The 27,584-nt window shown below is 36.7% G+C and overlaps 1 protein-coding gene across 50 annotated transcripts in view; it reads right to left on the bottom strand.

Moving 5' to 3' along the window:
* Window positions 1–27,584, bottom strand: part of LOC144293759 (uncharacterized) — a 472,204-nt gene that overhangs the window by 422,583 nt on the left and 22,037 nt on the right. For 2 of the 50 annotated variants that reach the window (XM_077864833.1, XM_077864822.1), the window contains exon 2: window positions 24,866–24,918. The exons of 47 other annotated variants lie outside the window; for them this stretch is intronic. The gene's annotated coding sequence lies outside the window, so the exon portion shown is untranslated. Of the gene's footprint in view, window positions 1–24,865; window positions 24,919–27,584 lie in introns of those variants that run through there. One more of the 50 variants, XM_077864824.1, reaches the window with a different exon arrangement.

Here is a 27,584-nt window from a genome sequence, read left to right as displayed (position 1 = left end):
AAGAACTACAGAATTAAGACCAAGGGAAAAGAGTGACCTAAAGCAATGAACACAGATTTGGAGCCAGTTCTCCTACAATGGCATCTGGCAGTTCTAGTAGACATGGCTGAGAAACAGAACTCTCAATAGGTCATCAGCCCAGGAAAATGAGAACTGGATTTGAGGGCAGGCTGATTGGAAGAAAGCCAGGTAAAATGCAGATTCTAGGTTGAGATACCAAAGATCTACCCTTAGGAATAAGCAATAAAAGAAATAAATTTATTCTGGGAAGGACTGAAGACTACTCTTTAAATCAAATCTCTACGTAACTTCACTAATGACATCTGGGAAGGCCTGGCTGCCTTTGGGAGGAGAAAATCAAATAAGTGAGCTTTGTGCACTATTTTTGGGAGTTGGATTATATGTATGTTAGCCCAGTTCACTTCATTCTTTGTTTCTTTCATTTTTTTCAGTACTTGACAGTCTCTAATCTCTCAATTTTTCACCTTATATATATTTCTGATCTACTATTAGTCCATTGTTACTTTCAGCTATTGTGTTTTCAAGATCTTGAAATTCCAAACTCCAATATTTTATGTTTCAATCCCCTCTCAAACTCCTCAATCTTGTCGTATGTTTTTAGACACATATAATTTTAAAATTGTTGTCTGATAACTTCATTATCTGGATATCCTATTCATTTGTTTCTATTTGTATTATTTTTCTTGAATTTCAAACAATATAAACAAAAGTTGTAGAGAGAATTTAAGGTATGGAATGGACAAAACCATTATCAAGCCAAAGATTTAATAAATACTATAAGCTACAAACATTACAGATGTACTTTATTTTTTTAAAAATATTTTATTTATTTATTCATGAGAGATAGAGAGAGAGGCAGAGACACAGGCAGAGGGAGAGGCAGGCTCCATGCAGGGAGCCCGACCTGGGACTCGATCCTGAGTCTCCAGGATCACGCCTCGGGCCGAAGGCAGGCACCAAACCACTGAGCCACCCAGGCGTCCCTACAGATGTACTTAGGCACATTTTGTAGAATAGGATTAAGAAAAAAACAATGACAAAGAAAATTTTAGAGTCAGAAAAAAAGAGAACAAAACATACACCATTGTTAACTTTGTATGAAAATAATATCCTTTATGAAGCAAGAATTTACAGAGCTAAATGAGCAGGAGACTTTAACATGCCTCTTGCATTTTGCTCATAAAGTCAACAGACTTAAAAGTCAGTAAACATATAGAAGGTTTGGGGCAGCCCCAGTGGCTCAGCGGTTTAGTGCCGCCTTCAGTCTGGGGTGTGATACTGGAAACCTGGTATCGAGTCCCACGTCAGGTTCCCTGCATGGAGCCTGCTCCCTCTGCCTGTGTCTCTGCCTCTCCCTCTCTCTCTCTCTCTCTCTCTCTCTCTCTCGTAAATAAAATCTTAAAAGAAAAAAAGATATAGAAGGTTTGAATAATAGGATGAGACAGTTTGATCCTATGATCTTCACCATAATCTGCTGAAGAAGGTTCTATTATTAAAATCCCTTTTAATTAGATGGAAAACAAACAAACAAACAAACAAACCTTTACAGAGGTTACTGCACTCTAAATGGCTCAGCTAATGATTGCCAGAACTGGAATACAGACTGGAATACAAAACTGAACACATGTTCTTACCTGTGGTAAGTCCCTACAACCCACAGAATCACATGTAAACAATGTAAGGAACATGGTTTTGCTTCATAACAACTGGGCATAAAGATGTCAGACTGGATTTTTTTCTAAGTTAAACTACAGATGATTTTGAGCTTCCTCATACCATGAAAGCAAGGTGCCAGCTTTGTCCATTCCACTGACTTCTCCTTGGGATATCCACATATGAGATCCTCTATGGAAGAGAAGAATGGATTTTACTGGAGAAGGTGGAAAACTATCTCAGTAAAATGAGGTGGATTGAATATCTATAAAAGAGGGGAAGGCATTATAGGAAAATGAATTAGTGAGCATAAATCAAGACAGCAGCAAAAACCATCAGTGTGGCTAGATCATAAGACCACTGAGGGGTGAGAAGAAACAGAAAAGGGAAGGAAAAAAGTTTTTAAAAAAAAATACACACTGAAAAGAGTGAAAAAACTAATCAGGGCCATATTGCTACCATACTAAGAAGTTTGAACCTTTTCCTACAAAATGTTGGTTCCCAAGTTTTTCACAATTTAGAAATTCTTTTTCATATCAGAAATCACTGTCAGCTCAGCATGCATGTATTATTTGCACAGTATCTGCTCTGTTAGGAAACTCACCTCCCTATTTTCCATTGGAAAAATGAGATTGACTTATTTCTCCCAGCCACATATCCCAAACTCAACTACCTCAAGCATGAATAAGCAAGGAAGTCAATCAGAAGAAGCCTCTCGGAGTCCTTTTTTTTTTTTTTTTTTTTTTTTTTTTTTGCTGGAGCAACTGGGACAGGTGCATACTTCCTTTGGAATTAGCAGCTGTAAGGACTGTGTAAGCTGAAGCCCCTATTGCCATTTTCACAGCCATATGAAGAAAGTCCTCTGCACTAAGAAAGAATGAGGTCAATGAAGAAAGGGAAGCAGAGCTCAAAGAAGAGAAGGGTCTAAAGCTAAAGTCCAAGCCTCTAAATTCAGCCACTGTCAACCAACTTGCCTATATTTGTGATACAATCTTGCAAATAGGTAATAGGCACATTATTTCTTTAGTATACAAACAATGCTTGATATGCTTGTAGATTTGTGGCTTCCTCATAATAAAACCATCACTTTTCCTGACATCAGGATTCCGTGAGTTGGAAATCAAGCTACAGGCAATAGAAAGAATGAGAAGCTAACAAAATTACAGGACAAAGATAAATAAAATGGCTACCTATTTTTGAGGCCAATAAATATTTCATTAAATAATTATGGTCTTGTTATATAAATTTAGCATTGCTTGACTCCTTTTCTCTCAATTTTTGTCCAACAGATATGTATATAATTAACACATCTGTTGGCATCAATTTGTAAGATATTCAACATTGTTCTCAATTTATTATGGTGAAAAAGGACTGAATTAGTTGAACTGCACAGATATATTAACATAAATATTCCAGTGTGTTCAAAATGGAGAAACAACTTCAATTCAAAAACAAACAAAGCTGAAATCTGTAAGAATGTAGCTATAATTCACCCAGGCCCTTGCAAAATCATTTGCTTGGTATCACTGTTTCTTCTCCTTGCTATTCTAAGTAAACATAACTTTTTTTTCTTATTCAAAACTGACATTCTGTGAAATTATTCATTTGGAGAATCAAAAGTCACCCTTTGTCAGATGCATGGTTTCTCTGGAAATGAGATGACTTTTTTTATGTTGCCATCTTTAATTTTCTCAAGTGGAACAGATGTTGTCTGGATATAATAGATATGTGTCTACATGAATCCTTCATTTCTGAAAACAACCTTCCAGAAGTACTTGTCTTCATGTGAAAAACAAAACAAAACAAAACACCATTGTTCCTCACAAGTACTAAGATGAAACTTTCTCAACAAGAGTTGTTTTTAAAAAAGATTTAAAGTGGTTGTTACAATTGGTGTTGTTTTGTAATAGTTACTTTGAGTTCATGTCTCTAAATTATCATTATATCAATGAGATGATGCTCGGTGTTCTACATTATATATAAGAAGCCCTTGAATATTTAAGCTGGCAAAACATACAAGAGCAAGTCTCTGAGGGACCTGTGTTTTCAGAGATATCCACTTTGTCACCAAGTGCGGTCAATTCTTTTGAAGCCATTAACAATACTCTCTGGTTTTTTGCCCCCTATCTGATTAAACGGCCACCCCCACAGACTGTCAGACCTTTTCCATCTCCTGTCATCACTGTCCTCACATCCTCCTTGCTCTTCCTGCGTCTCTTTTCAACTTGGTCCAATCTATCCAGAATACTGCAGTTGGATTCATCTTCCCAAAATACTGTTTGAGTAAACTTTTGCCACCACATGCTGTATTTCTAAAAATACAAGTTATAACTAATTTACAAACCCAGCACAATGTTTTCAAAATTCTCCCCTACCTCCTTATTTGAAGACTCCCTCTAAAACATGTCCATTTGTCATTTCTAAAAGATATTTGTCCTTTTCCAGTGTTTTCTCCTTATTTTCTCTTTCTGCCACTCAACTGCTATCCACATATTACACATGTATCCATCCTTCAGAGTTTATAAAGAGTACTAATCTTCTGCAAGACACTTAATCTCACTTTTCAGCTCTTATTGGCCATTGTTTTCTCATTTCATTTATATTTTATTAATATTTGTGTAAATATATTGTATTTGTATTATATATGTTATATATTTTCTATATATATATAATAAGATTTTGAATAATTCATTATAATTCCCATGATGCTAACACCAGTTTTTCAATAAATATATTTAATTATTGAAAAGATAAAAAGTAAATAGAGAAAAAAAAAAAGGTAAATAGAGAAAAAAAAAGGTAAATAGAGGATCATTTTTCTCTTAATCTATGTATCTCGTAATATCTACATATTAAGCTAATGGGAAGAGGAATATAAAGTTTCCAAGATAAATGTCACAGTTTGAATCCCAGTTTAAGAATTTTATCTTCAATAATTCCCAAAGTAAATGTGTATAATTTGTCTTTGTAACCAAGATAAATATCAGGTGTTTGCTTCATCACCATCATTAACTAACCTATACATCCCATGTATAATTTCTTTAACCGTGTACAGAAGAGAATCAGAATGAATAGGTTTTGGCATATATGCCAGACAAAATACTTTTTATGGTCATAGACACATTTAATGCCTTTGAGTATTTCATTCCATTTGTATGTTCCCATTTCAACTCTATGACTCAGAGACTTTGTTTAATCTATTTGGTATTTCTTTTCTATTTGGTATTTCTTTCACTTCTTTTAATTCAGTTATAAATTACCAGGTACATTACAAGAGCCTAAATAGTACTAACCAAATAATGTAAAATGGAAGTGTTTCATATACAAAACGCTACTGTTTAGATCCCAATTCAATTTTGTCTCCTCTCATCTCAGTAACTTGGAATTTCAGGCTTCCATTCTTAGAAGCTTCTTTATTGACTCATCACTGCAGACCTGGCATCTAGCTGCAGTGGTAATATTGACAAAAATGGCTTCCAACAGCTAATACTAAAAGCATGATAGAAAGATCCTTCTGAGTTCATGATAATGCTGTCTTAATCCTTTCTGGAACAGGGTATGATATAAATCATATTATTATTTCTTTCCTTAGGGAAGGTATATATGCAGATAATTTTCTCATAATTTGGGAAGGAAATTTCTTCATTAGAAATTTTTTCATGAAGGGCTTTATTTTTCTTTGCTTACAAAAATAGTTGGTGGTGAACTTTCACTGTAGCATCCAAATTTTGAAATCCTTCCTCCGTCCTACAAATAGTAAAATATGCCTTGATATTACCATAGCACAAAGATAAAAATATAAGCATTGAGATGTCAAAGAATATATGATTCCCAGAGAGACACTAACAACCTCCATAAGGCTGAAACTCAGTTGACCAAACCCTCTTTCCAACCCTTCACCTACTTTTCCTTCTGTGAATTTATTATAAGGGTTCTGTGCAGCTACAGCCCCCAGAGAACTCACTCCCAACAAAATGGATCCAGGCTAGAATGTGAACATTATTTCCTTTTTCCTCAATACCATGTAGAGAAAAATCTGTCATCCTAATTATTTTCTTAAGCCAGAAGAGGTAGGGAAAGGCATGTGCCTTTACCTGAAGAAAGATATCTTCTAAAGTCTCTGGAGAGTAATGTGTGTGAAATGAACACACACACACAAATACTGAGGAATCTTAATAGGACAATTGGTTGATATTTGAAACTCATCACCATCATTTAACCTTAATTAAATCACTTAATATCTCAGGACCAAATATCCAACAAAAACTTATAACCATTTACTCTTTCAATAAATACTTATTGAATCCCTAAAATGTTTCTGGCAATATTCTTCGAACAAAACAGAAAATGGTTCCTGCTGACACAAAGTTCAGTACTTAACAGGGAAGGTACATTTCCACATCCCCTCCATTTTCTGGGCCTCCTCCCCACATCTCAGATATTGGCCTTTCTCCCTGCCCAACACCTGAGACCCATTACATACTCTCCGTTTTCTCTCACTCTGACATTCTCTCAGGAATCAACTTTTGCTGATCCTAACTCCTAATGCTGTGCAAACAAACAACAAATGGGAAGCTCTACCTTCCCAGGTGAGATTGGTGCTGCCTAGAGTTGAATTTAAAGACTGAATATATTGTCTGTTTTCTAATTACATGGTACATTTTTACTTGTATTCTTGTCAAGGCAGGGAAACTTATGATGAGTGTTATTTTAACTTTCAGTATATCTCATACCAATAGTTTTGTATTTTTCTTATTTCCTCCTTTTCAATTTTGACTACAGCTCATGTATTTCCTATGAATGCCTCAGCATTCTTTCCATTTTCTTTTGAGTATAGGAGTCTTCATTTTCTGTCTTAACAGCCAAATCTGGTAAGATAAAAAGGAGTGATTTTCAGAAGGAAAATGTGATAGGTCCTGTTTGCCCAATCACACAACTTAGGTAATTAAATATATCCAATGCCTCTTTCAGTTGTTCTGAAAATGTAAAGCTAAAGAAAAAGACTCAATGCTAAATAAAGTAAGATTGGACCTAAAAGCCTACACTTAGTCAATTATCACTCCTATATTTCAGGAAGAATTCTACAGAAATATGCTTGTTACTTTTGACAGGAATATGTGAAATAAAGGGGTGGGGGAAAAAAAGTATGTATCAATGGATTAGAAAGGTACTTTCTACTCTCAGCCCAAGAATTGCCAAAAATATGGGAATGGAGGGAGATAGGATAAAGATGGAAACCTAAAAGTTGCATAACCATATACAGGGACTCTTTTTTAATTCACAAATACATCATTGATTTGGGGTAGCTATATATTCCAGGCACTATTCTAAACACTGGCATTGACAGACATAAAAATTCTGGGGTACCTGGGTGGCTCAGTTGGTTGAGCATCCAACTCTTGGTTTTGGCTCAGGTCATGATCTTGGGGTTCTAAGATTAATCCCCATACCTCCTCAATGGGGAATCTGCTTAAAGTTTATCTCTCTTTCTCTCCCACTGCCCCTTCCCTGCTTGCATGAGCTCGCTTGCTCTCTTCTGAAATAATAAACCGTTTAAAAAAAAAAAGTGAAAATTCTTTTGTTTTCATATTCTGTTCTAGGAAATTACTGCTAAACAGGTAATAATATCAAGATGCTTATATTATTTGTCCCCATTTTAAAATGCTTTCAGTTTTTAATTTCTAAATATGCTACAAAATGTGATTTCCAAATAAGAAAACAAAAAAAATTATCAAGCATAGCAAAAAGAAACAATCAACAAAATGAAAAGGCAACCTATGAAATGAGGGGAAAATTTGCAAATCATATATCTGATAAGGGGTTAATATCTAAAATATATAAAGAATCCAGACAATTCAATAGAAGGATTAAAAAGAAAAGGTCCAAATTTAAAAATGGGCAAAAGGCCTGAATAGACATTTTCCCAAAGAAGACATATAAATGGCCAACAGGTACAGGTAAAGGTGCTTGACATCTGTAATCATCAGGGAAATGCAAATCAAGACACATGAGATATCACTTTACACCTGTTAAAATGGCTACCATCAAAAAGATGTAAGATAACCAGTGTTGGTGAGAATGTGGAGAAAAGGGAAAACATATGCACTGCTGGTGGGAATGTAGATTGGAATGGCCACCAATGAAGTTTCCTCAAAAAATTAAAAATAGAATTACTATATGACCCAGCAATTGCACTTCTGAGTATGTATACAAAGGAAACAAAATCACTGTCTCATAAAGGTATCTGCATTCCTATGTTTACTGCAGTATTATTCACAACAGTCAGGATACAGAAACCACTCAAGTGTTGGATAAGGAAAATGTGGGATCCCTGGGTGGCACAGTGGTTTAGCACCTGCCTTTGGCCCAGGATGCGATCCTGGAGACCCGGGATCGAATCCCACATCAGGCTCCCGGTGCATGGAACCTGCTTCTCCCTCTGCCTGTGTCTCTGCCTCTCTCTCTGTGACTATCATAAATAAATAAAAAATTAAAAAGAAAATATGATCTTTAGATATAGATAAATAATGGAATATCATTCAGCCATGAGAAACAAAAGAATCTAGCCATTGTAACAACATGGATACACCTGGAAAATACTATGCTAAGTGAAATAAGTAAGACAAAGAAAGACAAATACTGTATGATAACACACATATGTGGAATCTAAAAAAGCAGAACTCACAGAAACAAAGAGTAGAGCAGTGGTTACCAGGCACCCAAGGATGGGGGTGCTGGGGAGATTTTGGTCAAAGCATGAAAACTTCCAGTTATGAGTAAGTTCTGGGGATCTAATGTGCAGTATGGTGATTATAGTTAATAATATTGTATTATAGACTTAGAAGTTATTAAGAGAATAGTTTTTTTTTAAAGATTTTTATTTATTTATTCATAAGAGACACACAGAGAGAGAGGCAGAGACACAGGCAGAGGGTGAAGCAGGCTCCACGCAGGGAGCCTAATATGGGACTCAATCCTGGGTCTCCAGGATCACGCCCTGGGCTGAAGGCGGCGCTAAACCGCTGAGCCACTGGGGCTGCCCAAGACAGTATATCTTAAACGTTCTCACCACAAAAAAGGAATGGTAATTATGTGATGTGACGAGGTGTTAGTTTTTGCTATGGAGGAAATCATTTAGCAATACGTAAGAGTTCCAAATCAACACGTACACTTTAAACTTACATAATGTTGTATGTTGACTATATCTCAATAAAACTAGAGAAAGAATTTGTCAAAATATAGTTTAAATATTTCTAATGCAGAAAGAGAAATGGAAGGACACAAAATTAACATTAGATATCTACCTTGCACCTGCATTTGGTGATTCATTTAACTTTTTCATCAATCCCCTAAATAGTAATAATAATCCCTACAAGATAAACTGTATACCTGTTCACTGAACTTAATTATTGAGGCTCCTGATAAGACCCACCATCTGATATCAATTTTTGTAAATACTTTGTGAATATTTGTTCTATATACTGACATTAGGTTAAGTTTGTTAATGTTCTTGTTTAATGATTTGTACTATTGATAATATAACATATTTATCATAACCTTATTAAAATATATAGACTACATCATAGTTTAACAAGTTTTAATCTATTACTATATTAATTTGAACAATACATAAAAGTTGTCAAACATAAAAGTGGATTAATCATCTTCCAGTTTTGCCAATTTTCGCTTTATATATTGAGGCTATGTTATTAATAAGTTCAGACAGGCTTACAATTTTCATGTGTGATTTGGTTAAGTAGATTGATTCCATGTGTCTTGGTTTCTTCCTCTGTAAATAGAAGCATTATTGTTGTATACACCAGGTGTCAGGGCCACGAACACTCTAGATTCACTTTAAATTTTAGATCATGATCCTCCAGATCATAATCTTCCAGATTCCTATTATGTAAGAAAAACCAGACAACCAAGCTTATCTGATGAGTAAGTAAGAGTAAATAAAGTACTTAGCGAGAAAAAGTGAGTTCTCTTTCGAGTATAGTACCTGAGTTTTCTTGCATGACATCTCTGAGCATCTCTTTAGTAACAGAGAAACCCTCTATTACTAAACTTTAGTAACTGGAAAAAATTTACATTGGAGAAAAAATACATCTGCCCCAAAAGTTTCTTAAATTCAATAGCTGTTTTGAAATGGCTATGCTTCTTCAAGCAGCAAATGGCACACAAGAAAAGCAATAGAGGAACAAAATATATCTCTAACTTTCAATCAACAAACTTTTCTGTTTACTTATAATTTACTGCCAGAAATAAAAAATTTCCCTCAAAGATTGAGAGAATAGTTTTACATCAACAGATGTAAATGAAGATGAAGATGTAGATGAAGAATTGTGTACTCCTATTACCACTGCTTAGCCAAAAGTCAACCAAATAGCCTTGTCACTTATTAACTCAAAATGAACAAAAAAGCTGTGGGAGTTGTGTAAGACATGCTTTGGAATGGGGATATTTCCCATTTTCTACTTGAAGATATCAGAAAAATGATCATTATTTTCCTCGACTTAGGTATGTTTTAATGCATCAAAGTGTTTTCCATAGCAACAACTGATTGCAGAATATGGAGAATACAGCCAGGAATATAATTAGTTAAGACGAAAAAAAAAAAAAAAAAGCCTGAAAATATTCAGAGTTGTTGGAGATATAACTTTTATAAATTTAGAAGAACAGTGTAATTCTGGAGAACAGAATGTTTGCTCATGAATTCCAAGCTTTAACTTCTTACATGTTTATATTCAAGAAAACGTCAAGAGAGAAAGCCCAAGATTTATGTATGTACATTTCATTTTAGATATCACAAATTTTATCCATTTTTATGAGGTGTGCTTCATAAAATTTATCTTTTCATAAGAGTTAAGCCTCTCAATATAACATTCCCTTGACTCATACAGATATAATAAAATTATACTTAAAAATATCTCCTTCTTACCTCACTCCAAAAAACCATGGTAATAAGAAAAAAAAGAAAAGGATTTTACAAGTTTTCCAGGGATTGTGTTTAAAGTCAAAATTGATGGGAAATAATTCTATTTTCCAGTAAACATTCTTCCAAGACCTCCTAATTATTAAAGTTTTTTATGCATGGTGACTGATCATTGTGACTACCCAAATGACTGATTTATAGATTTTCTGTCATATTAGATGTAAGGCAAGGAATTATACATGTTACTTAAGCCATGTTTAAATGGTAATAATTACAACTAGTTTGAAATTGTGACAATTGTCAAAGAAATTTTTATAAAACTGTTAGATATATTTGATTATTTTGTACCTGTCCTACCAGCCCTCCTGTGATGCTAGAAATTCAGAGTCTAGTTCTCACACATTTGGCTGTAATTTTTAAGGCAAACCCAATACATGCCATATTTCGATGTAGAAGTTCAGCAGGAATTTATAGAGCATTTTGGAAGGGTGAGTCAGTGGAAAATCTTTTGTAGGTTTAGACCCCTGTGAAGTCTTCTCTCATTTTCCTAAATTCCAATTGTCCTTCAAGTTCTCCTTAGTCCCACATACTTGAAGTATGTCATAGCACAATACAGATACAGATTCTGAGATCAGAAAAGCCAGAGTATGAATTCTAGTAGTACTTATTAACTTACCGAGCCACCTTTCAAACTCATTTAAATGTGCAGGGGCTCAAAGTCCTCAGCCATGCAATGAGTACAATTATAATATACCTCAGGATTGTTCTCAGGATTGAATAATATAAAACAGAACTCCAGAGATTATATTTATTCACCGTGTGCTTTCTTTCAGCTACCATCTGAGAACAATACTATAAAGTACTAATGCCTAATTATTATTAGTTTCTGTGTTCAATAAGATCATTTATTATTATTTCCACTTTCTCAGCAGGCCCCCTTCTTTTTTTTTTAAGATTGTATTTATTTATTTATTTGAGAGAGACAGAGAATGCATGCACAAGCAGGGGAGCAGCAGAGAGCCCAATGCAGGGCTCAATCCCAGGACTCTGGGATCATGACCTGAGCCGAAGGCAGATGTTTAACCAACTGAGCCACCCAGGCACCCCAGCAGGCCCACTTCTATTGGCTATGAACCACTACTGTTTCCTTCTCCACTGTCAGGATACTATATGCCTGAAATCTGACAAAAACAACTGCAAGAGAGTCTAGTACCACAAATTTTGTCATTCATAAATGAAAATATTGTTTCAAGTTTAAAGTGAAGGTTATCGGGGCACCTGGGTGGCAAGTCAGTTAAGTGTCCAAATCTTGGTTTGGGCTCACGTCGTGATCTCAAGGTCATGAAATTGAGCCCCACATGGCATCAGGCTTTGAGCTCAGTGGGAAGTTGGTTTGAAGATTCTCTCCTGTCCCTCCCCCAACTTGCACTCGCATGCATGTTCTCTCTCATATAAGTAAATAAATATCTTTAAAATTAAGGTTATAAAGCTTTTGTGACACATCCAAAGTTAACTAGATCATTGGTATTTGTATATAGTGGGACTTCATCCACTGTGTAATAGAATAAATAGTCCTTTAGACACTTATTCATAAACTACCTTGGTTTTTTCCATATTTTCTCATTTTATAACATCATGTTTAAAATTAAAGATATAGTTACTAAGAAATGAAATGGTTATATTATAGCTCTTTTATCATCATATAATAGATACACAAATATTTGACCAAGGATTTGGTCCATGTGCAAGTCCATTGCAGATTTTTCAAGATTACTCTCTTGGTATGAGCAACTTACAGCAAAGCTTCGCTAGTTAATGTAGGGCTATACACAATCCTTAAAATCCTTATTTGGTGAAGTCTAATAAAATATTTCATATAGGGCAGCCCGGGTGGCTCAGCAGTTTAGCACTGCCGTCAGCCCAGGGCATGATCCTGGAGACCCGGGATCGAGTCCCACGTTGGGCTCCCTGCATGGAGCCTGCCTCTCCCTCTGCCTGTGTCTCTGCCTCTCTCTGTATCTCTCATGAATAAATAAATAAATAAAATATTTTTTTAAAAATCTCATATAGATAAGAAAATTCCCCACAGTATGTTAATGGCTACTTTCAGCCAATGCCAGGGCTCAACAAATGATGCTCTAAGGGAGGAGAGAATTTTGTGCCCCCAAAAATGGGAAGAATGGATGTTACCTCCCCTTTCCCAAGCCCAAGGAGATGACTGAACTGGTTGGAAACTGAAAAATTTTACGATATATTAACATTATTTTACTCCAGGAGCACCTGAGTGGCTTTGTTGGTTGAACATTGATTCTTGATTTCAGCTCAGGTTATGATCTCAGGATTATGAGATTGAGCCCCACATTGGTTCATGCTAAGTGTGGAACCTGCTTGGGATTCTCTCTCTCCTTCTCCTTCTGCCCTCTCCCCCGCCAGCTTGTATGCACTCATGCTTGTTCACGTGCATGTGCATTCTCTCATGCTCCCCCCATATATATATAAGTAAATTTTACATAAATAAATATATAAATATTTCCTTTAGTGGAAGGTAATAACTTATAGATGATTAAATAGAAATCAGAATTTTTTTGTTAAGATTTACCAGGAAGTGATTAATTTGATTTAGGAAATCAAAACAACTATAGTATCTATATATTGGTTACCTGAAGTAGAAGGAACATGTACCTTAATCATATTCAAATAGCCTATCAGTTAAGGGTCTTTGGACACTAGCAAAAGAAAACTACTAGTTCAATTTTGCAAAGAGAAATTTGTGTATGTTTGCCGAATTTCCAGATAATCAGTGAAATTCTGAAAAACCAAGTTTGAAGGACAAGGTGGTTTAGAGGGCTAGGAAACAGGAAATATCTTGTACAAAAACAGTCAATCAGATCTCTTAAACAAATGGATCTCCATCCAACTATTTCAGCCACTTCGCTTCTTGGATCTTAATTTAAATCTTACAGAGGAAGCAGAAGATTGACCTAGCCAATATACCTGCACAGGCTATGGCAAGGGAAAGGGGAGCCCTGGGTTTGTCCTAACAAACGGTGATAATGAAGAGGTCAATTCTTTTTTTTTTTTTAATTTTATTTTATTTTTTAATTTTTATTCATTTATGATAGTCATACAGAGAGAGAGAGAGAGAGAGAGAGAGGCACAGACATAGGCAGAGGGAGAAGCAGGTTCCATGCACAGGGAGCCTGACGTGGGATTCGATCCTGGGTCTCCAGGATCGCGCCCTGGGCCAAAGGCAGGAGCCAAACCGCTGCGCCACCCAGGGATCCCGAAGAGGTCAATTCTTAAGGGGAAAGTGAGGGTGCTGTTAAAAAGACCAAATGAAAAACAAAACAAAAAAAAAAGACCAAATGAATGCTAAGGCAGCTAAAAACCAGGCAATGTTTATTTCTCTTTTTTTTTTTCCTAGTTTTTTTTCTTGTGTGGCTATCCAAACAAAAGAAGAATCACCATTCTCAGACAGTTGTTAGTGCTACTTTTTAAATCATTTTGCTATTTTTGCCTTGAACTCTCCAGAGCCGCCATTATGGGTAAAATAATTACATTGATTTTAATGTCTCTAGCCCACCTGTGCTAAGTCTGTAAACCAGGCTGTTTCCTAATGATATTGTTCAGACACTAAATGCACAGTGAATTATAATCCTAGGCTATTTATTTAGGCTTGAAAAAAACCCAATACCTTTTCTGTCAACCTTCTAAAAGCCAGACTAACACCCTAATTTCAGAAGCATTTACATATTACACTGAGGAGGATAAGAATTTAAGGATTTAAAGGAGGATGTGTAAATTCATTCAAATCAGAAATATTTGCAAGCATGTTTTAAACTTAATATATTTCCTATCCAAACTCAATAAAAACCATTTATGACTTTTGGGCTGAACTCTAACAGTATAGTATCATTGCTTCCATAAACAAATCCAATCCAACTTATTAAAAAAAAAAAAAAAAAAAAGGCTGGGATCCCTGGGTGGCGCAGCGGTTTGGCGCCTGCCTTTGGCCCAGGGCACGATCCTGGAGACCCGGGATCGAATCCCACATCAGACTCCCGGTGCATGGAGCCTGCTTCTCCCTCTGCCTGTGTCTCTGCCTCTCTCTCTCTCTCTCTCTGTGTGTGACTATCATAAATAAATAAAAATTAAAAATATATATATATTAAAAAAAAAGGCAGGGGGAGGGGAGGACTTACCAGGAAAACTTTAAATAGGTCAGCTTTAGTGTAATGACTGGAAAAATACTGAATGGAATAATCTGCCATTTCTCATTGAATACTAGAGTATTCATAACCAAAATGACTTTATGAAGGAATAGCATGTGTTCTTATACTTGTCCAAGCAGCTGGCAAATCTTCAGTACAAAAGAAAAAGCAGAAAACACCCAATAAACGCATTATATGATTTTAACTGTCTCCACAAAACCACAGACATTTAGCCAGTCACAACTGAAAGAGAGCAACCAAAGGAATTATTCTCTATTTGTTTTATACCAAAGATGAACTGTTTTGGTGTGTCTTCATCACCATTTTCTTGTTAAACACACACACGCACACTTAGTATTTGGGAAAGTTAGCTTACCTAGTGAGTAAAGGTAATGAACCTAACAAGGACCAAAATAACTTTCTTTTCTACCTAACAATTCATATAAATCTCATTCCAACCTTCGTACAAAATTAATTACTGAATCAGTGGATATGTTTCAGCTTTTTCTCCTCTCTTGGCACTTCAGATTATTATTCTTTTCTTTCACCTTCCCCCCACACACACAACGTCTTAATCACTGGGACCCTCTTTGTTCCATCCTTTTTCCCATTTCACTCTGCAGATTCTATGACAATTCTCATGTTCCCCTGTAGAATGATGGCTCTTAAACAATCACTCTGATTTTACAGTTCAACAGCCAACTGCCTAGCAGATATTTCCATTTAGGAGTCCCCCAAATACATCTGGTCTTAACCCTTCCACACTGGACACTCATCTGCTTCCCCTCCAATCAGCATCCCCATCCAATCAGGATCACAGTTCATCTTTTATACCATTCCTTATTTTATCCCATATCAAACTTACCACGAGGTCCATTCAGCACTATCCTCTTAATATCTTTGATCCCCTCTCTTCCCATCTTCCCCCTCAAGACCCTTCCTTTACTTAGGTATCAACACTGTTCATCTTGAATATTGCCTTTCCCTGATCGAAATCCTTCAACAGCTTCTCAGAGCCTTTAGGAATCATTGGCGTTATGACAGCTAGCTCACAACCTTTCCATCAGCTAGCCCCCAGTAGTGTCTCTAGCTGTAACTCCAGGCAGCCCACTCAACCGAACTCTTCACACTCGCTGATCCCCTAACATCTAAGTTCTGTCTTGCCTCTGTTCCTCTGCTCATGCTGTCCTCTCTTTATCGGGCTCACCCACCAAAAAGCGCACATTTTTAGTAGGTACCCTATAATCACACATTTGCCTGTCTTTTCTGCCTAGAATTCTATGTCTTCACTCTCATTTCTATACCTACAGCAGGTACCACAACAACCAGTTTCTGGTAAATATATTTAAATATATTTTCTTCAATTCTAAAAACGTCTACTTAAGTGGTCTGCCTTTGGCAAACTATTAATCTCTTTATATCACTTTCCCCACTGGCAAAAATAAGGACACAGAATAGTATCTGCCATATAGTATGCTTGGGAGGAAAAGATTGAGTCTCCTACACATAAAGCATTTATAACCATTTTTAGTACATAAGTTCAAAGTAGATATTAGATATCATTCTCACAGCAACAGCACTTATTATCATTTCTTTGCTAGTCATTTTCAGCCACCTTTTATGGAATTCCTCTTTTTTTTTTTTTAAGATTCCATCCATTTACTCATGAGAGACACAGAGACATAGGCAGAGGGTCTCCCTCTGCGGGACTCAATCCCAGCACCCCAGGATCACAACCTGAGCCAAAGGCATATGTTCAACCACTGAGCCACCCAGGTGCCCCTATGGAATTCTTTATTGAACATTTCAAACATTGTTTTCCTGCAGCACCTCCATCAACACTAGCCTGTGTGGCTTTCCTCTTTATAAAAATATTAAGCACCCTTAGCTTTCAGCAGCATTCAGAATATCTCCTTTTTCAGAACTGGTAACCATTTCCAATTTCCTTTCACTGTCAACACACCACTTGTTTGAATAAACAATCTGGCACTATAGCACAGACAGCTTGGGTTTGAATCCTGGCTCCTCCATTCATAGCTGGCTCCTGCAGGAAAAGTACTTAGTTTCTCTATGACTCAGTTTCTTTATCTATCAAATAAGGTTCAGAATAGTATTTACCTTATAAGATCACTATTAGGTAAAATTAAATGAATTGGCAGTTTCTGCATAGTTAAATATTCTATGGGAATAGGACGCTTTTAATAAATATAAGTAGGAACCCATCCATTCAGGTGGCAGAGCCTACTCGATTAGAAACATTAATGCCTAAAGCACTTTTAGAATATTGCCACCTATGCCAAACTGGGCATTCACAACCACAAGTGTAAACAGAATATGTATTTTTTGTCTGAACACAAGGCCTGGAAAGACCTTAAAAACAGTACTTTCAAAGCCCTGAATGACTAATTAGGAAAGAAAGGCCAATGTATGTTAGATGGTTTGTCTTCTTCTATCAGGCTGGCTCACAGGTCCTGCGCCAACCCCTCTACCTGACACTTGGCAAGTGCTGGCAACAGGACATTATGCACCAGGTGGATACCAGACCATCATTAGATACCAGGAAACGGCCAGACCATCATGACACACACGCAAATGCTGCCCTCACACTGCACCAAACCGATACAGCTCACAGGTGGAAAAGGCAGAACAGAGGGCAGCAGTTAAAAGCATAGAGCCTGAAGCCCAACTACCTAGGTTCGAATTCACATTCCACCACTTAGTAACCATCCAACCATGGGCAACTTATTAAGTTCTTTGTGCTCCTCTATTTTCATCTATAAAATAGGAGGTATTAAAAGGGCTGAACCGATAGTTTCTTGAGAATGAAAATGAATATATACATACAAAAAAACTTACAGCATTTTTGCATGTAGTAGCACTGTACAAATCTTATTATTGTAAATACAAATACATGAATATTGTTAAAAGCTGTTATTAGTTCAAAGCCTGTGTATCCTGTACTAAAATTCAACATATTTTTCCCCAAGTATTACAGGCTACTAGGCATGGATGACTTTTATTTTAAATAATTTTAAAATTAAAAAAATAAATGAATAATTTTAAAATAAATTCATGCTTTATTAAAATGAAGCTTAGTTTTTATCTAGGTAGTTTACTTGGCTTAAGATTCTGTAAGGTTGGTAAGTCATTTGCCAAGGTCATAGTAGCAGATGTAGAACCACTGTGAAGCCAATAAAACTTAAATTTCAGAGCCCCTCAGTTTTATATGCTCCTCCAAGGTTGTGGGAGGGTCTAAGAATATGTTCACTGAGTAAATATTTTAATTTTCAAAAGTTCTAAGTATCTATGTTCAGTTTTAAAAAGAAGATACCTAGGAGTCCTGTGGGCTCAGTCAGTTAAGTGTCCAACTCTTGGTTTTGCCTCAGGTCATGATCTTAGGGGTCATGAGATCAAACTCCATGTCAGACTCCATGCTCAGTAGGAAGTCAGCTTGAAGATTCTCTCCCGCTGCCCCTTCCCCACCCACGTGTGCATGCTTGCACACATGGTTTCTCTCTCTCTCTCTCTCTTAAATAAATAAATAAATCTTAAATAAAATAAAAAGAAGACACCCAAGCAACATGAAAGATTTAGAGGGTATTATGCTAGGTGAAATAAGTCAAACAGAGAAAGACAAATACCATATGATTTCACTTACATGTGAAATCTAAAAAACCCAAACAAATGAGTAAACATAGACCCACAAACAGAGAGAACTGAGGGATGCCAGAGGGCAGGGGGTGGGGAGATGACTAAAATGGGTGAAGGCATCCAGTTACAGAATGAAGAAGTCATAGGGATAAAAGGTACAGCAGGGAAAATATAGTCAATGGTATTGTACTAGCAATGTTTGGTGATGGCACTTGTGGTGAGCTTAGTAGCATAACTTGTAGAGTTGTCAAATCACTACTTTTATACTTGGAATCAATATAATATTGTGTGTCAACTATTCTTCAATAAAAAGGAGACACCCTAAATCATATAACCTTTCCTTTGCACAAAATCTGGATTCCCCTTGGATAGTATTAACATCACTGACATAACTGTATGCAAGTGGGACAGAAAAACTCTCATGTGACAGTGGTGTCATCTATACTGGGTACCTAAGAAGATTTCTACTCTTTGATTTGAAACCATAGCTATTATTTGCAGGAAATTCCTGTCTCAAGGCCTCAGACTGGTCCCATCATTCCTGACACAGTCACAGCCTAAGCTTTGTGTAGTGCTTTCCTGTAGCTCATAGATTTGGTGTATCATTTGAAGAAGTGCTTTAGATCACCGCATTAGCCACCCTGCCACCAAAGCCCATATAGCTGCTGTCTGACTACCTTGTTTTCATGGTGATTTTGGAATGCTCAAATACATTCCTGTGCCTGCTGGGATTCTTACAGAGCAGTACCGACCCTGAGACCAAGAATTGTATTATATAAGCGCATGCAGGCATACACATACATATACTCAGAATTCACTGCATTTTCCATGACCCTCCTTTGAATTCCTTATAGCATGTAAAGAAAAATTCATCTACCAAGTATTTTTATTACTGCTTCTACCACTGACACCAGTCTTTGAGCTGTAAAATTAAAGACATCCACCACAAAACATTCTATGTATCTGCAACGGAAAATAAGAGAATTCTGAGTCCACAAGCTGTTATGTATTAAATTGGAGCTACACCTGTTTTTCTCTTGCTTATACCAGGCTTTGGGGAACTCAGAACCAGATGGAAGTTGCCATTGCCTTGTGAAGTATTATTCTCTTCTGGTTATTATAACTCAGATACTGTCGATCACAGCGTCGAAACAATCTTGCATCTGCAAAATGTGCTCCAGGGAAACATAAGCAATTCCATTACTGTGAAAGGTATCGGAAGATTGTTTGTGGGTAGCTGCTGGCTTCTGCTCAGCTGGTTATGTACTCATATTCTACGGGCCTCTCAGAGAGTTTTACTACTGAATAAAAAACAAAGGATTTTGTTATTGCATAGAAACATAAGAAAGGAGCTTCTCGACTGACAATTGCAATTCTGCCGTTTCTTCAATGAACCCTGAAACTTCACTTCGACCTTAGGGAGTATTTCCTGATTTCCGGTGGAACTGAATGCTCTTAGGCAGTTTCTCCTGATCCAAGTATCCACAAGTTAGTATGTTATCCTCAATGCACCATAACTATCAGTAAACCAGTCAATCTTGATAACAAAAGAAAACTTTCAGACTTAAGGAGAGGCAAATGTGATAGATTGGCACAACTGATCTTACCTAATTTCCTTCAATGTGTTCCCTCGGGCTTCCCTTTCCAAGTCCAAATATCTAGAAGCCTCACTGCTGCTACATGTGTGCTCCACCATGGTGGTCCCTTGGCATTGCTGGGGATGTGTCTTTGCAAATTCATAAATATGCCAGTATGTAACTATGAGGACACACTTAAGTTCTAAATTGCTTCTGAATCACAACTGTTGGGAGGGTCAAGGGTATGTTAAAACATACAAAGTAGTTAATTGTTCCTTAAATGTTTTCTGAGTCTCTTTCCCTCTCATTTGAAGAACATTTTCAAGATTCAAAAAAAAAAAAACTGATAAAATCCTTACGCAGACCAATAAACCGAGAATGGAGGTGAGGGGTAGGGGGCAGGATTGGTAATTATACAGTACAGCCAAGCTGAAAATCTTTATCAATATTTGTGAACAATATGTAAACTGGGAGGCTACCAGTTTCTTTCCACAGTATGATTTAATGAGACTTAATAAGCTCTATAATACACTTTTGTCTCCCAAAAAGCCTTATTAGGCTATTCAAAAAGCAGTACCTTGAATTGCATATGTTTATTATATGGTAATCAAACATCGTATTTCTTGGTTGTGTTTATTCTGATAGAAGAATAGAAGTAAAATGTAAACTGACTCTGAAATACATGTGCGGAAGTAAATTCTACAGATCAATCACCAACATGACTGTTTCTGTCCTTAAACTTAATACCTGTTAATGTGCTTAAAATGTCCTTACCACTTTTTTTCTAAATAATTTGGCCCAGCGGCTAAGACATTTCCCTCAGAGCATGTCACTATGATCCCAAACATAGAAAAGCTTCTACTGATTTCCTCATCAAAAGAAGAAAAAGAAAAGTTCTGCTTACTTTGTAAATGTTTAATTATAGAAGCTCTAAGCTGGTCAAAAAACGCTGATTTCTATATCAAACAGAGCTCTCTTTCCTTTTCATTTAGAAAGTAAAGATGCATTAGGATATGCAAATACAGAAAGATTTGCAGGTCATTTTTTTTTCTTTTCTCTACCTACGTCATGATAAATTAAAAATTAATTTTTTAAAATCCTAAGAGTAAGCACTCTTTCATTTACTTTTGGGCTTTATCCTTCCAGAAACTTGATCTTATCATAAGCTGTTTATGATAATATTATTTGTATTTATCTGGGGTTTTTTTATCCTAAAGAGGAGCCTATGGTGCCTGGTTACCCACACCCACATCAGCTTTTTGGAGTAAACAACCAACATGCTCTATAATAGATGATGACCTCTCTCTTGACAACAACTGATTGGACTGGGGAGAGAAGGCTAACTCCCAGTTACTCACAGGCTATTAGATGGCCTGTGACATGATATGCCCCAAAATGACACACTGTACTTGAAACAAAATATTCAGAATCTTGACAGGCACTTCATAAATCACCTGAACTCTTTCACTGTGCTTCTCACTCATTAAGCCATCTTCTGATAGGTTGGCTCTCTGTAGGCTTCCATACCTTAGTGAAACTGGCTGGCCCTGATAAACTAATTTGCCTCTGTACTCTTATATTTTCCATTGTGAATTAATAAATTATCAGGCACGTAAATAAGCAAGTTGATTTTTCTGAGCAATAGATCAAAGCTTTGTATGCTGTCAAATAGAAAGTCAGGGAGCAAAAAACAATGCTTAACACACACTGACCTCTGGAAAGGTACTTCTCAAATTTTAAATATACACAGAAATCATCAAGATGCTGCCACTAGTACTACTCAGTAAGTCATGCAAGACTCTAGACACCTTTGGTATTCAAAGTGTTGTCTTTTGTCCAGCAGCATCATATGGGAGCCTGCTAGAAATACAGAATCTTAGGCCTTGTTCCAGATCAACTTATTAGAAGTTTGACTGTGATTTTATACACAGTAGCAACTGAGAAGCATTAGTCTAAGACCAATAAGTTGTCAAAGGGCCTGCAACATCAGCATTAACTAAAAATTTATTAGAAATGTAAATTCTTAGACTCCATCCCAAATCTACTGAAGCAAAATCTCTTGAGACTATGACCCTAATCATCTGTGTGTGTGTGTGTGTGTGTGTGTGTGTGTTTAAAGACTTTATTCATGAGATACAGAGGGGGAGGGGCAGAGACACAGGCAAAGGGACAGAAGGAGAAGCAGGCTTTATGCAGGGAACCTGACGTGGGACTCGATCCCAGGTCTCCAGGATCATGCTCTGGGCTGAAGGCGGTGCTAAACCGCTAAGCCACCCAGGCTGCCCAATCATCTGTGTTTTAACAAGCCTTTCAGATGATTCTGATTTAGGCTAAAGTTTAGGAATCACTGCTCTAGACCAATGGTTCCCAAACTTTGATGCCCATAGTATCACCAGGAAAGCTTTTAAAATTCCCAATAGCCATATTTTGTCTTGCACATTAAATCAGAATGCCTGGGAATGAGAGATAGACATCAATATTTTTAAAGACCCCAGATGATACTAATGGGCAATAAAGTTTAGGAACCAATGCTTATAAGAAATTGAAACTCTAACAGAGATTTTCTATTTTTATCTATACTGAAATTGCCTAGTTGAGCCAAGCTCACATTCTCAGATATGCTGATATAATTATTGTGAGAATCAGGGTTATTTTTTCCTTTTAATTTCTTTTTAATTTACAAAGAGAAAACCCCAATATTTGTGGTATATTGTTCTATGGGTCTTCACAAACATATAGGGCCACGTTTCAACATCCACAGTTGACACAGAACAGCTTCATCACACACAAAATTTCCTCCTGCTGTCTTTTCCTGATTAACCCTTCTCCCAACCTTCAGCTCCTACAACTATTATTTGTGTTTCAGTTAGAGCCATTTCTGTTAGCTTAACTTCAAGTTAATTGATTCTTTCTTCATCTGTGTTGAGTCTACTGATGAACCAAAGCATTCTTCATGTTACTGTCTCATACAGAGCAGCATTTCCATTTGTTTAACATCTCTGTTGAAATTTACATCTGGCCTTACACACGTCGTCTAACTTTTCCATTGGAGTTTTCAATATAGCACACATTATTTTAAGTTCTGTGTCAGAGAGGCTTTTTTTTTTTAAAGATTTTATTTATTTCTTCATGAGAGACACAGAGACAGAGAAAGGCAGAGACAACATAGAGGGAGAAGCAGGCTCCATGCAGGGAGCCTGATGTGTGACTCGATCCCAGGACTCCAAGATCACACCCTGAGCCGAAAGGCAGCCGCTTAACTGCTGAGCCACCCAGGGGTCCCTGTGTCAGAGAGTTTTGATATCTGTGTCATACTTAAAAATTGGTATGTTGATTGTTTTGTTCCTTGGCAGTATGTTTTTCCTTCTTGCCATTCTTCTGTATATTTTTGTTAAAAAATAGCCCATTGTGAAAGATAATAAAGGTAAATAGATTTTATGCCTGGAAATGAACACACCCCCCCCACTTCTTTCCACTAGACCTTCAGTGTGGAATCTGCTTTCATCAAATCAAAAGTCAATCTCAGTTCAAGGTTTGCTGCAGTTATAGTTACCCTCAGTAGGCCATATGCTTTAAATTTCTCTAGAAATAGCTTGGGGGTGAGAGCTGGTTTTCCAGAAGGCTTTTCACTATCTTCCCCACCATCACGTTAAATCTTCCTTTTGTGTTGCCTTAGAGTGGGTCTGTCCTTATATTCTTTAATACTCTCAGCTGTATTTCAGTCTGGCTTGTTACTTGACCTTGATCTGGTGGTAGAGGGAATGGGGGGGAGGAGTGGTGGAGTTCCATTTTGTTCTGGTTAAGACTCAGTCTTAGGAAGGCACTGTGTTCCTGGGTCTTAGGGTTGTAGATTTCCCAATGCTCCTGCTGTTTCACTGCCAGCTAACCTTGTTCCTTCTCCTGTGGAGAAGTGACTTAGACAGATTAAGGCTTTTTTTCCATAAAAGATAGAGGAGAAAAGAGACCAGGTGAATTTTTGTGCCATAACACAGCAGCCATTATGCCCTTTCCCCAGGCTTACACCATCAGGAATACTTTATCAGAATTCTTACTAATCTTTTTGAACCTGGTGGGATCTGTGAAGAATACACAATGGAATGATATTGTACCTTATATTGATGGTCCCGGGACTGCAAATGTCTTGCCAAACTACACTCAACCTCCACCAATTTGTTACCTATTCTAGCTGAATTTTCCTTACTTGTATCTTCTTATGACATCTCCTCAAGTAAGCAAATGTCCAGGTCCTGCCTATCTCTGAACTCACCTGTCCTTTTTGTCTCTGTTTATATTTTGGAGTAGTTTGTTGCCCCACAGCCTCAACCCTGACAGTTTCAAGAAAATCTGTGAATTTGCAGTATGTTAATTTATTTTTGTGGTTAAGACTGTAAGTGACACACTGTTCCTATCTTTCTACATTCCAAAGGAGAAAACAAATGTCTGGACACTAAAATTGTAAAGCATCCCAGGTGATTTTAACTTGCATCCAAAGTTGAGGACCACTGCCTTTTAGGAATAATCTTTGAAGCTAGATTCCTCCAGTCAGAACACTTCTGCCTTGCCCTTTGCTGATCATGCCGTAACAAAAATTTTTAGGTCAAAAGCAGGTTAATTAATGGCACTAAATTAATCTGCTCCCTGTTTCCTCCTCATTTTATAATTCAGAATCCAAGACTTCCCATAAAGCAATTAGCTTGATTACACTGACATTCCCAGATTTGTTGCCAAACTAAGTAGATAAATTTCTGGCTTTAAAAAAAAGTAAAAGAAATCAAAGAGAAGAATGAAAAGGCTAGTAGCTCCACAAATAAACTTACTTATGCATTTTTCAAACCAGAGCATGATAAAACATGACAAACATCAATGAAACCTAAAGGGAAAAGAGAGAAGGGAAATGGGAATACATATATGAAGTAATTAGTTTGACACAAATTACAAATTAAAAAGAGTATATGTAGGTATATATGACTTTTCCAAGTCAAAATACTGGGGTAAAATGAGAAATGGCCAAGCACATAAAATTAAACATTTCTTTTTCATTGTAACAATACTGAAAAAAACCCTAAAAGCTGGTAAGAAATGCATTATTTAAGGAAAAAAACTCAGATACAAAATAAATGATTACTTCAAACATTCCTTAGACAGTTCTGCACTATAACTTGCATGATATAATTTCCAATTTTTGTGTCCCTTCTTTGTTTGAAAATGGAAGCCTTTCAGTTACTTTTTCAAAGAGATTATGTTAGGGAAATTGCTAAAATTTCCCTTATCTTTCACCTTTTAGGATTTATATTACTGTATGTTAGGTACTATTTCCCAATTACGGCTATTCCCCAGTTTCAGAAATTTCCCAGTTTCTCCAGCTCCCCATGTCTCCCTTGACCTTAGAAGAGACAATTCTCACACAAGCATCCAAGCCAGAAATTTAAGAACACCTAAAGGTACTAAAGAATTACAAATGAAGGGGGATCCCTGGGTGGCGCAGTGGTTTGGTGCCTGCCTTTGGCCCAGGGCGCGATCCTGGAGACCTGGGATCAAATCCCACATCAGGCTCCCGGTGCATGGAGCCTGCTTCTCCCTCTGCCTGTGTCTCTGCCTCTCTCTCTCTCTCTCTCTCTGTGACTATCATAAATAAATAAAAATTAAAAAATTAAAAAAAAAAAAGAATTACAAATGAAGATCATTAAGCCTATTCTGACTTTTTTATTCACCTTGCTTCTACCCTTAACCTTCTTATTCTAACACAGAAACACAAACAACTACACCCATTTAATTACAGATAACTGATCTATGTCCCTGGAAACATTCAAAAGTGAAATATAACTTCTAATTTTACATCCAGTGCTCTTGCTGACTCCTGGATGTTGTTCTATTTCACATTCCAGGTATATACCCAATTATGCATATCTATGCATATTTATAACAAAGAGGAAGTGTTAATTCTGAAACATGTTTTCCTTAGTTACAATTTCAACTCACCTCATTTCACTGAGCCATCTAGTCATGTGCTTGCTATTCTAAAAGTTAAATTCAGTAATTGCTGTAAAATTTAATATAGACTGTTTTAATACCAGGAGTCACTGATGTTGTAACAGCTTAATATAGGCTCCCTAATTAAGAAAACACTGCTTAAATTACATTTGTTAAAAACAGTACCTTTAGTAGGTTCACATTTTAACTGATACCAACAATTGCCAGAGAATGTGGGAGTCAATGAACCAAACAAGGAGCATTACCAATTAGTGTTTTTACAATCTGTGAGCAATTTGGAAACAGGTTTTCAAATGTAGATAAGAACACTAAAAACATTCAAGAAACTACTGTCGAATAAGCCCCAGGGTGTGTAGGTTATGGTGGGGATTTACCACTCTTCTTTGAGAACTTTAGATCACCTAATCCACGGACGATGATGTTTCATTATGAAGATATACACATTCTACTTTTGTTGATTAGAATTTCACTGGTGTGTATTAAGGAGGATTTATTAGGTAAGAAGAAATAAAATATATTTATTCAAAATGTCTACCTGGACATGAATAGTTACCTTTCCTCATGTAAGCCAGTGAGTATGGCTAGCTAACTGCATTCTGGAAATCAGAATGTAAAGGTTCCCAGAACTCCACCGATTTAGACACTCCTATCTAGCTTCAAGTTGTAGATTCAAGTCAGTTCCAAGGTTTCTCAAAGATTCATAGGAGAGATTGTAATAATACTGAGCTCTGAAAAGAAAGATAGTAAGATAGAACAATGTACTGTAGTTCACTCACATTGGCTCCAGATAACAAATTATGTACTTTCTCCAAACTCTGCATTGGTAGCTTGAAATAAGCTCTGTCAGGAATATTGAGAACATGAAAATTGACAAATGCTACAAATCAGATTTGGTTTCTTCTCCCACAGAGCTAATTTACCAACACATTTCAAGAACAGAAATTTGCAGTCAAATTGACATGAATGTCAATAAAAATCTTATAGGAGTGCTGTGCAATTGTGTTAAAATTACGGGAGAACTTATAAAGATTCAATTTCATTTGTGAGGAAGCTATTCATTAGAAGGTCTATTTAAGCTGATATTCAGAGACCAAAGTTTATTCTTATTTGCCCACTATAAAATAGTTCCCATGGATGAAAGTGTTTCTTAAATAGCTGTGGTTGCTAGTCAATAGGTTGGTATACAATGGTCTGAGTGTTTATGTGTCCCTCCACACCCTTATATTGAAATCCTAACCTCAAAATTTGATGGTATTAGAAGATGGAGCTTTTGAGAGGTGCTTAAGTCATTAACATAGAGTCTTCTTGAATGAAATTAGTGTTCTTATAAGACAGACCCCACAGAGATTCCCCACCCCTTCAGCATGAAGGCATACAGCATGAAGGAATACAGCACGAAGGCACAGGCTATCAACGAAGATGACCCTCACCCAACTATGGAGGCACTGTGATCGGACTTCCAGCCTTCATAACTATGAGAAATAAATTTCTGTTGTTTATAAGCTACCTAGTCTGTGGTATTTCCTACTGCAGCCCAAACAGACT

This window comes from Canis aureus, chromosome 22, assembly GCF_053574225.1.
Source record: "Canis aureus isolate CA01 chromosome 22, VMU_Caureus_v.1.0, whole genome shotgun sequence".
Taxonomy (NCBI): Eukaryota; Metazoa; Chordata; class Mammalia; order Carnivora; family Canidae; genus Canis; species Canis aureus.
This window is presented reverse-complemented; position numbering and strand designations above follow the sequence as displayed.